This window comes from Microcaecilia unicolor, chromosome 4 (assembly GCF_901765095.1).
Source record: "Microcaecilia unicolor chromosome 4, aMicUni1.1, whole genome shotgun sequence".
NCBI lineage: Eukaryota > Metazoa > Chordata > Amphibia > Gymnophiona > Siphonopidae > Microcaecilia > Microcaecilia unicolor.
Window position 1 is genome coordinate 330,182,261 of NC_044034.1, and position 18,332 is coordinate 330,200,592.

Sequence of the window (18,332 nt, forward strand, 5' to 3'; positions counted from 1 at the left end):
TTAAACCTGTTGTAGTTAGCTTTAAAGTCTATAAGAATGAAAAAAAAAGTAATTAAGGCCGGATTCAGTAAATGGCACCAAAAAGTAGACAGGAAAAATTCACACTCAGCACTATTCCATAAAGGGTGCTCCAGCCTTGTGGCTTCTTCAAGTACCTTAACTTAGGCCTCAATGGCAGCTGCTTTTTTCTCTTGCTGAAGCACCTCCAAGACAATATCTAACTCTGCCTTCTTGTGCTCAGAGGTGGCAGAAATGTCCGCTGCTTTCTTTCCCTCTTTTTGTCTCCCCTCCATCCATGTCCAGCATTTCTTCTCTCTCCCCTCCTCTCCCCTGCCCTCCATCCACCCATGTCCAGCAGTGACCCTCCTCTCCTCTCCCCTGCCAAACTTGCGAGCCGGTTGTTAAAAATCACAAGCCGGCTCTGGCTCTCCTCCCTCCCTCCGGATCCGGTCCCTCACCGACTCCTGGCTTGTCCTTCTAATTCTTCGGGGCAGGCAGTCTTGCCTGCCCGCTGCCAGCTGACTCTCCCCCGCTGCCGGTTCGCACTTCAAAATGGCTGCTGAGACTTCAGCAGAAGTCTCACGAGGCCGCCTCTGGAAATCTTGGCAGCCATTTTTAAAGTGTGAATCGGCAGCGGGGGAGAGTCAGCTGGCAGCGGGCAGGCAAGACTGCCTGTCCCGAAGAATTAGAAGGACAAGCCAGGAGTCGGTGAGGGACCGGATCCGGAGGGAGGAAGGAGGGAGGAGAGCCAGAGCTGGCTTGTGATTTTTAACAACTGACTCGCAAGTCGGTAGAAAGTTTAACAACCGGGTGCGAGCCGGCTCCAGCACACCACTGGATGTGCTGGACAAGAGTTTTTTTGTCTTGTAAACTGGAAGTCTGTTCTCCACCAGCTTTCTCTCTCTCTTTCCATGCAAGACAGAAGCTGGGAGTAATTCGACATCAGGCTGAGTAATTATGCTGTTTATACTTGTGCACTGGTAAAATCTTGATTTATTTGTCCTCCTAATAAGCTCCATTTATGTCAATACAATTGTATTTTAGTTAGAATACATCTTTTTGTATAATTGTAACATTCTCTTTTCATTGTTACGGACTTATGACTCTGAATTTGGTTATATGTTTAACATAATATATATTATTTTCTAGTCTTCAGAGTCTGGTTATTTGGTATGGTCCTGTAACCATGGTTTTTTGTTCATGTGCTTTTATATTTTTTATATCATAATTTCTAAATGTTTAATGTTTAGACATATATTTTCATTTTTTCATAAATAAGCTTCATATATGCCAATATATTTATATTCTTGTTGAGGTTCATCTTGTTGTATTATTGTAACATTCTGATTTTATTACTATGGGTTTGTGACTCTGGACCAAGACCTGTTTAAGGTAAAATACTGCCCCCCCCCCCCCCTTTGCACTAGTATGGGCTATACCTGCAGTGGATGATTGCAGTTAACGATAGAGGCTACAAGGGTGTTGGCAGGTGGGCAGGCCATTTTTGGTCTGACTGCATTTTCTTATTGTACTTTTTCATTGCTTTTTAATATCAAAGAGTCAACAGGACATTCATGTGTGTGTGTGTGTTTTTTTTTCTCTGTTTGTTTGGACCCATGTCTGGACTATTCTTAACCTTGATTTTTAATGAGGAAAGGAACTCAGATTTTTTGGGTGCTCCAGAGAGGGCCAGACCTTATGTTCCAGACTCGCATTAAAACTGAATAAGATTCGGTAAAGGTTATTTGATCACCACAAGGATTTTTTTTTCTGTGTAAGTGACTTTTTGTTTCTCAGTCAAAGAGGAGGAGCCTGTTTTAGGGAGACAACTCGAGGAAAGAGCCAACAAACAACTGTGCAGAGCTTGCAGAAGCCTTACACCACTTTTATTACTACCTTTCGTTAACAAGGACTTAACCAACCGAATCAATTTTCTTGGCTATTTGCCTTTTCTATCTCTGATTGATAAAATGATGATTTTATACTGATTCCTATCCTCGTGGTGACCAGTCTTCTGTCAAACTTGCTCAAAATGATACCACTAGCTTTTTAAAAATCTCAGTCTTGAATTGTACTACTTCTTAAAAGAAATCCTTAAAAATCTCAGGTAGGGAAATCTGGTCAACTGAAATCTTGAACTACTCCAAACTTCAACACACTGTTCCAAAAATAATTCCTCAAATTCAAATCATTTTGGGAGCATTTTATTAAAGCTTAGTGTGCACTAACAGAATTAGCGCATGCAAAAAACTAAGAAGCTCATAGGTATAAAATCGACTTCTTAGCATTTTGCATGTGCTAATTCCATTAGTAAAGAGTCCCTTTATCTTGATCAGAGTTTGGATCCAGATAACTTATATAACCTTTTCAAAAAGGGCTATTACTCTTTTTCTTTCCAGTTCAACATGTCATTCAGCATCTCTATAGATAAATCTCTGCTACAGTCACCTGGGAAAGTGAAAAGCCCAATTTTCCACCATGGCGGTGACTGTGTTAATTTAAACACCAGCATTATAAAACATATGGTATGTACCTGCCCAGTAAATGCTCATTCCCCAATCTGAACACTCCCCTTAAGTAGGCATAGACTTGTCTTTTATTTTGGCCTATCCATGTACATATTACCCATCTTTGTAAAATGTTTGTACTTGCTGAGGAAACTTTAAAACATTACCCCTTATGTGAAAATCTGTAGCTAATTTGTTTCATTTCTTTGAAGGCATGAATAAACATGTCGATAAAGGTGAGTTGATGTAGTATATATTGTGATAAGTATGAGGCGGTCCTATCCGGGGTAGGCCACTAGAGGGCGCTAGTAGGAGAGTAGGTGGAGGTCGCTAGGACCGGGAAGAGCCCTGGGATGTCCACAGGTGTAGGAGGTTATGGGCTGGATCCTGTGTAGCTAATTAACCACTTTATACCCCACCTGAGTTGTGAAAGGGGAGAGAAGTGAGCTAGCAGCAGAAGAGGAGAGAGCCCCTGGAAGATACTGGCTAACCCTATGGACTGGTGGTGGACTGTGTGTCCAAAGGAGATCAGCAGGCTGAAAATCCTGGGGTAAGAAGTCCCTAAAGCATTAGTGTTTGACTGTGTGTCCTCAGTACTTATAGGAACTGTGTGTTCAGTGAAAGGACTGTGTGTCCAAAGAAGAAAGGACTGTGTGTCCAGAACTGTGTGTTCAAAGAGGGGGGACTGTGTGTCCAGAACTGTGTGTTCAAAGGAAGGACTGTGTGTCCAAAGTACTGAGAGAAGCAGGCTGCAAAGCCTGGGGTTGAGAGTCCCCAAAGTATTGGTGTAGTACTGAGCCCATGTATCTGTGTGGGGAGGCTCAGTGTGAAGATCTATGAAAGCATAAAGTATTAAGCTAGAAGAAGTGTGCCCAGGGGCTGGAATAAAGAGTTGCCTGACAAATATGCTGTTGGTGAGACCTGTTTAATTTGCTTAGTGGGAACCAGGTCACCCTGAGCGAGAAGGGGTAGCACACTAATTTGCATATGATCTGAATATTAAGAACCAGGTCACCCTGAGTGAGAAGGGGGATATCACAAATGGCACCCCAGATGGGAGATTGCCTGTTGAACAACCACTAGGTGATAAGGATGTCAGAGAAGCCCTGCTACCCTTGGCAGTTGGAGACCACTGTTGGAAAGGTGGAGCCAAGAGAAGAGCTGAGAACTTGTGTGGACCCAGGCAGTCAATATATCCCCAGTGAAGTGAGATGGAGTTGTCCTTGGAGATTCCAGAGGCTGTGTTCCTGAAGCCTATTGAGGGGGCTAACACTAGCAAAAGCACTTTGCTCACTTACCCCAGGTAAAGGGTACCTAGGGGGGAGGTGAGGGTGGATTTGTAAAATCTGGAGGCTTGGTAGTGGCTGTAGGAGATTGAGGAGGCCACACACACCCACAGACCACAGGTGCAGCACAAGTGTGGGGGGCCAGGCGAGTGAACAGGCCGCACTTGGATATTGTCTTTTGTGATTGCAGGCTGCACCCCATCGGATGGCCAGGAGGGATGGAGGCCTGAGAAGCCGGAGGAGCCAGAGAGGAGAAGGCCAAAGCACTTACCTGAGTTGATGGCTGATGGAGAAGATCTGGAAAAGATGGACATTGAGAACCTGCTTTTAGGGGACTGGCTGTAGAACGCCCAAAGGAGTCGTCAGGTGACCTCTTTCTCGGAGGGATCATGGTATCATCGGGCGCCCAGTGAAAGGGAAGGGCCCGGGCCATGTGAGGTGCTAAGAGGAAGATAAGGGACCTAGGCGAGATAGGTGACCCCTCCCTCGGAGGGATCATGGTATCGTCGGGCGCCCAGGAGGTAGGAGGGGGCTGCAGGAGAAGAGGGTCAGGTAGGGCCCGCTGCAGTGAGAGCCCCTCAAGGCCTAGTGAATGGGAAGGGCCCGGGCCATGTGATGTGCTAAGAGGGGGATGAGGAGCCTAGATGGGGGGTGGTGAGGTCCATGGATAGAGCAGGGATGAGCCTGGAAAAGTGTATGCCCTCCTGGAAGAATTGCTGCTCCTCAGTGGAGAAGGCTTAGAGGGTTGCAGAGGTAGAGCAGCAATTATTTTAAGGATGGGGGTATGTGATAAGTATGAGGTGGTCCTATCCGGGGTAGGCCACTAGAGGGCGCTAGTAGGAGAGTAGGTGGAGGTCGCTAGGACCGGGGAGAGCCCTGGGATGTCCACAGGTGTAGGAGGTTATGGGCTGGGTCCTGTGTAGCTAATTAACCACTTTATACCCCACCTAAGTTGTGAAAGGGGAGAGAAGTGAGCTAGCAGCAGAAGAGGAGAGCGCCCCTGGAAGATACTGGCTAACCCTATGGACTGGTGGTGGACTGTGTATCCAAAGGAGATCAGCAGGCTGAAAAGCCTGGGGTTGAGAGTCCCCAAAGTATTGGTGTAGTACTGAGCCCATGTATCTGTGTGGGGAGGCTCAGTGTGAAGATCTATGAAAGCATAAAGTATTAAGCTAGAAGTGTGCCCAGGGGTTGGAATAAAGAGTTGCCTGAGAAATATGCTGTTGGTGAGACCTGTTTAATTTGCTTAGTGGGAACCAGGTCACCCTGAGCGAGAAGGGTTGGCACACTAATTTGCATATGATCTGAATATTAAGAACCAGGTCACCCTGAGTGAGAAGGGGGATTTCACAATATAGATTTTCAGAAAGCTTTTGACGAAGTTCCTCATGATAGACTCCTATGAAAATTAGAGTCATAGGATAGCAGACAATGTTCTGTTGTAGATTACATCAGTACATAACTATTGCCATACTGGGACAGACCAAAGGTCCATCAAGCCCAACATCCTGTTTCCAACAGTGGCCAATCCAGGTCACAAATACCTGGCAAGATCCCCAAAAAAGTACAAAACATTTTATGCTGCTTATCCCAGAAATAAGCAGTGGATTTTCCCCCATGTCCAGATTAGGAATTGGTTATAGAACAGAAAAGAGAGGGTAGGGCTAAATGGTCATCTTTCTCAGTGGAGAAGGGTGATTAAATTTGCAGAGGACACAAAACTATTCAAAGTTGTTAAAATACATGCAGACTGTGAAAAATTGTAGAAAGACCTTAGGAAATTGGAAGACTAGGCATCCAAATGGTAGAGGAAATTTAATGTGGACAAATTCACAGTGATGTGCATTGGGAAGAATAATCTAAATCATAGTTACCTTGGGAGTCAGCACCCAAGAAAAAGATCTAGGTGTAATTGTAAACAATACGCTGAAATCTTCTTCCCAGAGTGCAGCGGTGACCAAAAAAGCGAACATGATGCTAGAATTTATTAGGAAAGAGATAATAAGTAAGACCAAAGATACTATAATGCCTCTGTATTACTCCATGGTGTGAACTCACCTTGAGTATTGCATTCAATTCTGGTCACTGGTCACCATATCTCAAAAAAGATATAGCAGAAATAGTAAAGGTTCAAAGAAGAGCGACCAAAATGATAAAGGGGGTGGAATTCCTCCCATATGAGGATAGGCTAAAGAGGTTAGGGATCTTCATCTTGGAAAAGAGACTGCTGAGGGGAGATGGGATTGAGGTCTACAAAATCCTGAGTGGTGTATGACAGTGTACAATGAGTAGAAGTGACTAATTTTTTACTCTTTGAAAAAGTGCAAAGACTAGGGGACACTGAATGAAGTTACATGGAAATACTTTTAAAACAAATAGGAAGAAATATTTTTTTCACTAAACGAATAGCTAAGCTCTGGAACTCATTGCTGGAGGATGTGGCAAGAACAGTTAGCTTATATGGGTTTAAAAAAGGTTTGAATAGGTTTCTGGAGGAAAAGACTATACTCTGCTATTGAGATAGACATGGGGAAGCCACTGATTACCCTGGGACTGGTAACATAGAATGTTGCTACTATTTGGGCTTCTACCATATACTTATGACCTGGATTGGCCACTGTAGGGAATTAGGATACTGGGCTGAATGGACCATTGATCTGACCCAATATGGATATTCTTACATTCTTAACCGTTTTCACATAATTTACTGTCCTCACACACATACTCATCTATATGTCCTTTACGTCTGACATTTCAATTTCAACATCTTCAAGTGGGTTTATTCTGTGGATCCCATGACAGGAATGAACCTCACTCTTAAAATCTCACTCACATTTACTGCCAGTGTTCTTCCTATCATCAGTATAAAGATGGATGCCTGGCACCATTACACGTGGAGGGGCATAATCGAAAGGGATGCCCAAGTTTTGCTGAGGACGTCCTCACAAAACATCCCGGTGGAGGGGCGGGGAAACCCGTATTATCGAAACAAGATGGACATCCATCTTTCGTTTTGATAATACGGTCAGGGATGCCCAAGATTTGGGCAATCTTGACATTTAGGGTGTCCTTAGAGATGGTCATCCCTAGATTTGGTCATTTCTGATTTTCGGCGATAATGGAAACTAAGGACGCCCATCTCAGAAACAACCAAATGCAAGTTCTTTGGTCATGGGAGGAGCCAGCATTCGTAGTGCACTGGTCCCCCTGACATGCCAGGACACCAAACGGACACCCTAGGGAGCACTGCAGTGGATTTCAGAAATTGCTCCCAGGAACATAACTCCCTTATCTTGTGTGCTGAGCCCCCCCAAACTCCCCCCCAATACCCACCACTGTACACCGCTACCATAGCCCTTAAGGGTGAAGGGGGCACCTAGATGTCGGTACAATGGGTTTCTGGTGAGTTTTGGAGGGCTCACATTTACCACCGCAAGTGTAACAGGTAAGGGGGGGATGGGCCTGGGTCCACCTGCCTGAAGTGCACTGCACCCACTAAAACTGCTCCAGGAACCTGCATGCTGCTGTGGTGGACCTGAGTATGACATTTGAGGCTGGCATAGAGGCTGGTACAAAATATTTTTAAAGATTTTTTTTGAGGGTGGGAGAGGGTTAGTGACCACTGGTGGAGTAAAGGGAGGTGATCCCTGATTGTCTTTGGTGGTCATCTGATCAGTTCGGGCACCTTTTTGTGGCTTGTTCGTAAGAAACACAGGACCAGGTAAAGTCGTGCAAGTGCTCGTCAGGGACGCCCTTTTTTTCCATTATGGGTCGAAGACGCCCATGTGTTAGGAACGCCCAAGTCCCGCCTCCGCTACGTCTCCGACACGCCCCCATGAACTATGGTCATCCCTGCGACAGAAAGCAGTTGGGGATGCCCAAATATGGCTTTCGATTATGCCGATTTGGGCGACCCTGTGAGAAGGACGCCCATCTTCCGATTTGTGTCGAAAGATGGGCGTCCTTCTCTTTAGAAAGTAAGCCTGATAGTCAATTCAGTCTCAAAATAAGCACAAGAGAAGTAGTGGAATTTTAATTTAGACCAATAATAGGTTATTGGACCTCTTATGAGCCATCATATTTCAAGTCTAAACCTTAGTTCTTAAATCCTCAATCATTTACACCTCTATATGTGCTTCCCAAAATCTTTATACTCTAGCCAACTCTGTATCAAAATATAGTTTCTAATTGTTATCTCATATGTTCATAATAATAATAATAATAAAGCGATCATAAAAGAAGCACTTAGCTTTAATGCTTGTGATTTTATTCTTTGGAGAGGTGTTGAAGTGATCCATATGTTTTGTGATGAGCTCCAGAAGCAGGCATTTTTGGGTGCTGAAACGCCATTAAGGCTGTGGAGCCTGAGTTCATGCTGGGTGGGTGTCAAGTAAGGTCCACTGAAAGCCGCTATAAGGTTTCATTAAAGCTAAGTGCTTCTTTTGTGATCGCTTTATTATTATTATGAATATATGATATAATATTTAGAAACTATGTTTTGATGCAGAGATTCAATTTTGAATAAATTTGAAGTTGGTTTAGAGTATAATGTTTTTGGGAAGCACATATAGAGGTATAAATGATTGAGGATTTAAGACCTAAGGTTTGGACTTGAAATGGGATGGCTCATAAGAGGTTCAATAAGCTATATATTGGTCTAAAAATTCTGATACTCCTATCGCACTTATTTTGAGATTGGTTTAAGAATATGTGTAATGGTGCCAGACATACATCTTTATACTGATGATCTATTTTTAATGGCTGATGTTCAGTCTTTTATACTACCCTGCTTGTTGTAGTTAGTGTTCTTCCCATGACATGCATTATGCCAAAGAGAGTCCTTTGGGACCTAGTAAGATGTTGTAAATATGTGCAGAGGAAGAAGGTGAGCTTCAAAGTTCTTTGTGATCAGATCTGTGACACTCAGGCTAATCGGGGCTATTTCTGTGTTTTTTTGATACATTTTTCTGGTCCCTGATTGAATCTTTCAATACTTGATGGCTGTGAGCGAGGAAAGAGCTCATTGCCTTGCAGTTTGCTGTGATCATAGGGAAGCTGAGGAGATTTGGCTGAACAAACTGTGTGCTGAGATTTTCATGTAACACAAGGGGCATCACTCACTGTCTAAAGTACAAGAAACACAGTGAACCTGAGGAACAGATGAGACTCCCAGCAATGGGTTTAATTGAATTTCAGAACATTTTCCCTCCTCCTGCTTCTATAAAGGGAATAGTAGTACAATTTATCTTTGAGTTGTTTGGAATATGAGCAGGAAGGGTTTTGCCTGTCAGTTTTCTCTTCTTGAATGGGAAAATCCATCATTTCAGAGAAAATGATGACTATATCACAGCCCTGCCCTATTCTAACGTATCTGTGGGAAACTGAAGAAGCTTGTGTACACTGCACTCTACAAAGACCCCCCATAAAACCTGTCAAAGTATCTAGGGATAAATGCACGTTTCCATCCAAATGTATCCTGTACTGGAAACTTAGCAGAACTGTATGCTCTGACTGGAAGGTCATAAATCTAGGGAGATCTGATGAAGACTGGTAGGGAATTTTTAGACTCTGCTTAAATAACATATAGTTTGGCATCAGCTGAGTCTACAGGTTCATGGCACTGCAATAAGTTTCCAGCTTTGTTTCTAGATCACGTGTCTAAAAGTTTGCTGGTTTATTATAGTGGAGTGGAACAGTTACTGCAGGCTTAGAACCAGGGAAGCCCAGTTCAAACCCCCCCTGTGGTTCCTTGTGATCTTGGGCAAGTCATTGACTCAGGTACAAACTTATAATAAGTCTCTAGGGACAGGGAAATACCTAGGGTACCTAAATATAACTCACCTTGAGCCATAGGAGCCAACATTTCAAATTACTTCCAGGTGCTAAACCCAATGACCATAACCCCTCCCTGACCAATCTCAATTAGTTTGGCCAATATTGGTGGTTCTCAAGTACCCACAACACTCACAGAGCTGGTTCCTGTGCCTTTACCTACTACTGAAAAGGTGTAAGTTAATTGCAAAATGCCTCCCCCTAATATTAAACTCCAGGAATAGTACATCATTGCTTCAAAACTGTGGTATTCACTGACGGTCCTCAAAAGCCTTAATGATATTGATACATACTACCTCCATTGTATGCAAATATACCTTATTATGCATATTCATCATAAAATCCAATCCTTTTGCAGCTCTCAAGGACCAGAAGTAAATACCACAGTTCTAAGTGATTGAGCCAAAACAAAAACTTAGACCAGGGCTTTCCAGCCCTGTTCTGGAGACTTCACGGCCGGTTGGGTTTTCAGGATGTCCACAATGAATACACATGAGATAGGCTCAATGAGTGCAAATCTATATCATGCATATTCAGTGCAGATATCTTAATAACCCAATTAATTGTGGGAGGACAGGGTTGGGAAGCTCTGTCTTAGGCTCTCTGACAGGACAATAGCAAAATGTTGGACGTTTTTGTTTAAGAGAGGGGAAAATGTATTTTTTTTTTAATGAGGAGTAGAATTCATTGTTGTACTTCCTGTGACTATATCCTGTGTGCAATCCTATGGACACAGAATAGTAGATTTTTCACTAAAACGGTGGTCAGCCAGCTTCTGGTCAACAGAGACAAGATGAGCCAATTCAGAATATGCTTACATGTAGTCTAAGAGCTTGTGCCTCCTGAGTTTCTTAAAGAAACCGTTAGCTAGAAGTCCATAGATATGGGAGCAAAACCAGGACTGGCTCAACCTGTTTCTATTGACTTGGAGCCAGCTAGTCAGCCATGTTCCTCGTATCCTCTTTGGGGCCTGCCTGTTGGGCAAAGATGAGACAGCGTGAGTGTTAACATTTGAAAGCCATTAACATTTAAAAATGAAAACCAAGCATGTGGAATCAAATTTAGCTTAGGCAACCTTGACATAGCTGTCAAGAAAGATCTTCCTCTAAATGCTGAACAAGAAGCAGATGCAAACCCATTCTGATTCATTATGGAATCTGCAGCACTGATTTCAATTGGCACAACCAGAAACTACAAATACTACCACATTGCTTTGGGGATGCACGTTAAAAAGCAGCCCTGGCAAAGTCTTTCTCCTGGGACTGAAAAACTTAGCGACTTTGCATGAAGAATTGACCTCTAATGCCCCTCACCTGAAGAATCTATCCCTCTCCCCCAGAGTTTTATATGTTGTGAAGATGAAGCTCCCACCTCAGGATACCAGGTCCCTCTTCACTCAGGGTGAGCTGGCTCTCAGTATGCAGATTTTATGCAAATTAGTCTACTACACCTTTCTACTCGGGGTGACCTGGTTCTCAAAAAGGCAAACATAGTCAGGTCTCATCAACAGGATTTTTCTCATTCAAATCTTTATTCCAGCCTCTTGGGCACACTTCTTTTAGCTTAAAACACTTTCACAAGCTTAAACAGTTCTTCCAGCTTAACCATTTCTTCCTACTCAGTGCAATCTTCCAGCTTAAACATTTCTTCTTGCACAGTTCAATACCCAACAGATTTCTTCCCCCTGAGCCCTCCCACACAGGCATCAGGGCTCAGTACTAACTCAGTCCTGGACACACAGTCCTTCCTTGTAGCACACAGTTCTTATACTTGATACTCTAGGGCCTTCTTACCCCAGTGTATTAACTCAGTCCTTCTTTGTAACACACAGTTCACCACCAGGCCATAGGGCTCAGCCAGTACTTTCCATGGGGATCTTCCTGCTTCAGCTACCAGCTCTCTTCTGCAGCGGCTAGCTCTCCTCTCTCCCTCACCACTCAGGTGGGGTATTAAGTGGTTAATGGCCAAACAAGACCCAGCCCATAACCTGCTGCACCTGTTTCCACCCCCCAGGACTCTCCCCGGTCCTAGCGACCTCCAGCTATACATCCCCTTACTGGCTCCCTTTAGTGACTCACCCAGCCCTTCTCCCTGGACATTTTAGGGGAACAGCGCCCTCTAGCGGCCTAACCAGGGTAGGATAGCCTCTTCCTTATCACAATGTGAAGAATAATTTGTGAGGAAGAAGGGAGTAGGGCGGTCATATTGGTAGACTGAGGGGTATATGACCTCCCTACATTTTGGCTTCCCACAGTCAAACCATTGGTAGGATTCAGCCTTCCCTGGACTAGACACCAACTGAATTTTGTTTGGCCTTGTTTCAGTTTCAGCCTAAAGTGCTATTGCATTTTCAGCTGGAAACAAAACTTTATGCTGGGTTTCCTAGCTCTCCCCTCCCCCCCCCCCCCCCCGAATAATACAAACCCTCCTCCCTCCTTCTCCCCCACACAGAACAAAACCCCACTCAGACCCACCCAAAAGCCCCTCCTTCAGGTCTACCATCCATCCCCTGGTGGTCTAGTGGATAATCGGGGCAGGAGTGATCCCCAGTTACTCCTGCCCATGTCCTCTCCGCTGCTAAAATGGCTGCCGTGATCTCTAGCGGAAGTCTCACAAAATTGCTGCTGGAGGTCATGGCAGCCATTTTTGCAGCAGAGAGGACATAGGCAGTTGTCCATTAAAAAAAAAAAAAATTTCATGTAGCTGCCAAGAGAATCAAATAAATGTTAGCAAAGCAACAATTTTTGATTTCTCTTCAGTTTCATTCAATCCAAATTCCAACATCATTCACATCTTTTAATACTGTATACGGTATACCAGAAAAAAAATCCCTTATTCCTTAAGATGGTGCCTTATTCTCCTTTCTGCTGTAGCCTTTGCCTCCTTTTTTTTTTTTTTTTAGATGTATTAAGTATCTGTAGAGTTAGGCTTAGCCCAATTGTCTTCTCTCTCTCTCTCTCTCTCTCTCAGGTGACAAGCAATAGTTTGGTGCTTTCTTTGTGTGTTCCCTCTAGTTCTCCTTGGTAACTCTATGCCTCAAGTGCTGTGGTTTTCTCTGTAGTGGCCAGGTTAAGTATAAGCCCTAAGGAGCAGGGGTGTATTAATAGAACTTACCAGCTATACTGCATCCAGCCAGCAGGTCCCCTTTTCCCTGCTCAGTACAGTTGGTATGGAAACATTTCTTTCTCTTCCTTTATGCAGCAGGGGACAGCTGAGAGTCAGGCTGGTAATTCCTCTCCTTCCGTTTCCTTTAGTCCCTAGAGCAGGGAGCTAAGGCTTAGTGAGGCCCATTAGTGGGGTTCCCCAACTACCACTCCTCTACATTTTTCCTTGTTGAATACCCTCTGAGGGAGGAAAAGCCCTAGCTCCTTCTTTGTCCTCAGACTCTATACTATCCTCTAACAGCTCAAGCTCAGTTTTTGGCCATATCTCCTAACCAGAACTGACTGGCACCTTTCTGAAGCAAAGATCCAGAATGTTCCTCCAGTAACTTTCTAAGAAGGTACACTTGGCATCCTGCTACACTGTTCTGAAGCTTCTGCTTCAACTTGGCCCTTTTTGCCACTTTGTCATCACTTCCTCCAACTATTTTGCTGCCTTGTGGCCCATGCCTCAGTTGTCTAGGTACTGACAAATTCCCTGTTCTGCACAAAAGATCACCTGAAAAGTTTCCACCCCAATGTCAACTGGAAGGAAAGAAGACAATCTTTTAGGTGATCCTTTCAGTGCCTAGGGTCACAATTCCATCAGCTTTACTAGCTCTGTTTTTTGTATAAAGAGTTTATGTATAAAAAAATAAAACTAAAGAAACAACTTTCATATGGAATCAGACAAATATAAAGTGCAAAGAGAACAGAGGGTGACTAGAAGGCATTAATGCCTGCTATTACTGGCCATAATTCTCCAGAATGGAAGAATGCCATGAATTATGATCGGTATTGCAAGTGGTAAGTAGAATCTAAAAAGGCCACATTACAGCTAATGAATGAATGGACTGATCTATCTATAAATAAATTCTGTATACAAGAGGAAGAAAGCTGCAAGAAAAGCACAGTATACATTACCCAGTGGACTTTTACCAGCAAAACAGAGATAAATCGATTCAAATACAAAATCATTCAGAGTTATGCGTGTTGGGTGCAGAATTCCAACAAAGTGGTATATAGTAAGGCAGGGAGATGCTGAGGTGCAGGAAGCTGGAAAGGAGCCCTGAGGTGACTATATCTGATGCTTTCAAGGTAGGAAAAATATACAGGTCAATGGCAGGAGGCAGCGTGATGCTAAGGTACATAAGGAGGGTTATAACTAGTAGAAATGAGGAGCTGATTATGCAGTTATACAGGTCATTAGTCTTCAGTTCTGGTGGTCTGACCTCCAGAAGGATGGAAATTGAATTTAGTGGTATAGATAAGGGTGATCAAGATAGTGCAAGATCTTCATCATAAACCTAATGAGATGAACTTAGAACTCTAAACAAGTATACACTAGAGGACAGGTAAGACAGGGGAGATATGACAGAAACTTTCAAATATCTGAAAAAGCATTTCAAGAGAAAGGAAGTTCTAGAACAAAGGTTATGATACAAGATTCCAAGGAAGTAAGCTGAATGAACTAAGAGAGGGGGGGGGGTCTAGAAGTAGGGAGATCCTGGATCCTCTACAGGGAGAACTGTTCTAGAATTTGTTAATGAAACACGTGTGGGATGGTGTCATATTGGACCTAGTGCTTACAAATGGGAAGAGTATTTCTGATGTTATAGTGGGTGAACATCTGACATCCAGTGATTACAGGATGGTGTAGTTCAATATTAAGACACACTTCGAGAGGATTTATTCAAAATTGAAGGTTCTAAACTTTAAAAAATAAATCTGTCAATATGAGGAATTTCAAGGAGTTGTTGTATGGGAACATCTAGAGGAAGTAGGAAAGTCAAAACTGAAAGGAGCTATTTTAAAGGCAACAAACCTTTTTGTTAGAAAAGTAAAAGAAAAAGAAGGCTACTTTTTTTTTCAAAAGAGGAAGACAGGTGACAATATCTGGAAAAGTTAGAAAAGCAAAGATGTAACTAGAAGAAAAACAGACAATATAGTAAAATGGGGGGGGGGGGGAGGAGGAGTGGCCTAGTGGTTAGGGTGGTGGACCTTGGTCCTGGGGAACCAAGGAACCAAGTTCAATTCCCACTCCAGGCACAGGCAGCTCCTTGTAACTCTGGGCAAGTCACTTAACCCTCCATTGCCCCATGTAAGCCACATTGAGCCTGCCATGAGTGGGAAAGCATGGGGTACAAATGTAAAAAAAAAAAAAAAAACTAGACATTTTGATATGTTAATAACTATAGGAAGTACAAAAGTGGCATTGTGAGAGTCAAGGGTGAAGAGGAGGAATATGTAGAAGCTGACAAGGATAAAGCAGAATTGTTTAACAAATATTTCTGTTCTGTGTTCACAAATGAAGGACTGGGAGTAGGATTGCAGAAGGCAAACACAAATAACAATGGAAATGTGGTAGACCTTGGATGGTTTTGAGAAGGCTGCCTTTGTGAGAAACTACCTAACCTAAAGGTAGACAAGTGATGGAGCCAGATGGGATGCATCCAAGGGTACTGAAGGAACTTAGGGAAGTTCTGGTGGCTCCACTGTCTGACCTTTTCAATGCTTCTCCAGAGCCAGGAGTGGTCCCAAAGGATGGTCACTCTCCACAAAAGCAGAAGGAGGAGGTTGGGAACTACAGGCTGGTTAGTCTGACCTCTGTGGTGAGTAAATTAATGCAAATGTTCCTAAAACAGAGAATAGTGAAATTTCTGCAATCCAATGGATTACAGGCACTTTTCCCTCTAAGCTGAGCAGGAATCATCCACCTTCACTCCTGCCAGTGGGGGGTTCTGATTCACTATCACATTTTCAGTAGTGTGGAACAGGCAAGCTCTGCAGGGCTAAGGGAACCTGCCTGTCCCTAGTGCTTGAAAACACAGTATTGAACACCCCCCACTGGCAGCAATGCCAGTTGGAAGAGTCCCGCTCAGCTTAGAGGGAACAGTGAATACAGGATCTGAGGCAGCATGGCTTTACTAGATTCTTGTCCTATCAGACAAATCTAATTCATTTATTCGTTTGGGTGACCAGATAGTTGGATTGAGAGAGCTCTAGTTGTGGTGTACTTAGATTTTATTAAAGTCTTTGGCACAGGTCCCCAGAGGCAACTTATATGCAGAATGTCCTTGGTATGAGCCCTAAACTGACTGACTGACTGGGTTAGGATCTGGTTAAGTGGAAGGTCACAGAGAATAGTGGTAAATGGAGCTCATTCTAAGGAAAAGGATGTTACCAGTGATGTGTTCTTGGGTTAGCTCTCTGTCACATTTTTGTAACCAATATTCCAGAATGGCTGCCTGGTAAAGTTTGCTTGCTCTTTGTGGATGATACCAAAATCTACAGTAGGGTATATACCCCTGATAGCATAGATAACAGGAAGAGGGATTTAGTAAAGCTTGAAGAGTGATCTAGAATGTGGCAGCTGAGGTTTAATGCTAAAAAATAAAGCGTCATGCATTTGGGATGCAAAAACCCAAGGGAGTGAGAGGTACAGTATAGAGGACAAAGTACTTCTGTCCACGAAAGAAGAGTGTGACTTGGGAATGATCATATCTGATGATCTTAAGATGGCCAAACAGATATAAAAGGTGATGGCAAAAGCCAGAAGGATGCTTGGGTGCATATGGAAAGGAGAGGCCAGCAGGAAAAAAGAGGTGCTAATGCCTCTGTGAGACCTCTGGTGAGACCTCATTTAGAGTACAGTGTACAATTCTGGAGACCACACCTTCAAAAAGATATAAACAGGATAGAGTCAGTCCACAAGGTGGACTAAAATGGTCAGTGGTCTTCATCATAAAACATATGGGGACAGATTTACAGATCTCAATATGTAAACTTTGGAACAAAGGCGGCAGAGGGGAGATATGATAGAGACATTTAAATACCTCCATGGTATAAATGCAAGTCTCTTTCAACTGAAAGGAAGCTCTGGAATGAGGATGCATAGGATGAAGATAAAATGAGATAGAATCAGTACTAATCTAAGGAAATGCTTCTTTACAAAAAGGGTGATGAATTCATGGAATGGCCTCCTGGTGGTGGTGGTAGAGATGAAGACTGTACTTAAATTCAAGAAAGCTTGGGACAAGTACATTAGCTCTCTAAGGGAGAGGAAGGTATATTAGATGGTATGGAGGCAGACTGGATAAGCCTTATGGGTTTTATCTGCTGTCATTTTCTATGTCCGGATTGTATAAGTTCTTCTACCAAAGATGGTGGCATACAAAGGAGTAAGACAAAAGTCTGTCCTGGATAAGAAGTCACAACTTAAAAGCAGTCACAAGCTGTGTTTAGCAACTGAAATGCTTCACTGCAATCTTGTCTCAGCTCTCCAATTCTAGGATCCCAGTCTAATGCAGCCTTAGACGTCTACTTCTAATTTTGTAAAGAGCAGTGCTTTATACACTCAGGTGCGTTATTACAAAACTGCCTGGGGATAGGTGCATAGAAATTAGATGCACATAAACATAGGAAGTAATTCTTAAAAGATTGCCTAACAGGCACTAAGGAGTCCTTTTACTAAGCTGCAGGAAAAAGGGCCCTGCGGTAGTAGCGGAGACCGTTTTTCCTGTGCGCCAGACCCTCTTTACTGCAGCAGGTAAAAAGCCCCTTAAAAAATGACCTTGCAAAAAGAGTACTCTTCGGTGTGGCCATGTGGGGAGTAGCACTTACCGCGCCACCCATTGGTTGGTGGTAAGGGCTCCCACAGTAACGGTGGTAACTGGGCAGGGTGTTGTGATACCCAAATACTGCCTGGTTAGCACCGCGCTATTAAACTGTAAAATATTTTATGGTGTGGCGGAAATGGCACATGCTTGAGCTGGAACTACTGTCGGTTGCTGCGTTGGGTTGGCGGTTGTTCCAGGATAGTGTGTGGTAAACCCGCGTTGGGCTTACTGACTCATTGATATTCTAAAAGGTAATGCTCCTAAATTTATGCTTCTAAAATGTATGCTCCTAAATTTATAAGCATAATTTATGCTCCTAAATTACGAGCATACTCTATGCTCCAAAATAGATTATGCTTGTAATTTAAGAGCATACATTTAGGTGTATAAATTATGCAAAGGCCTTATTCTATAAAGGTTATGCTCCTAGATTTACGTTCCTAAATTTAGGGCCTATTATACTCATAAATTTAGCATATATTTAGAAGGATCCCATTCTTTTCCTTACAGGGGGTGGGAGGATGCCCCTTCAAAATACTGCTGTGACTTCTAGTGGCAGCCCCGCGTGCTACAAAGTACAACCTGTACCTATGTGCCTTGTTAAAAAAAATTATCCTCTGTGCATTTAGCAGAACCGTTTTTCAACTCTCCTTATTCACCAGTCTGAGAAACATCATTGTTAGTGAGAAGTGACAGAGCTGTGCTTCTGCCATCCAGATGTTCTACTCCCACTATATCGCAGAGTCCAGGGTCTTAGACAAGACAGCACAGAAAATGAAAGTCTTTCCTAGTGAAGGACTTCCTTTTTTTTTTTCTTTTTACAATTTTGACATTTCAGTACAAGATCACAATCTTGATTCAGAAAAGTGTTTAACAATATCAAAATCAAAGAAGAAAAAAATTATTTATAAACAAATTCACACTCAAGTCCACAAGTAGGCAGATCCA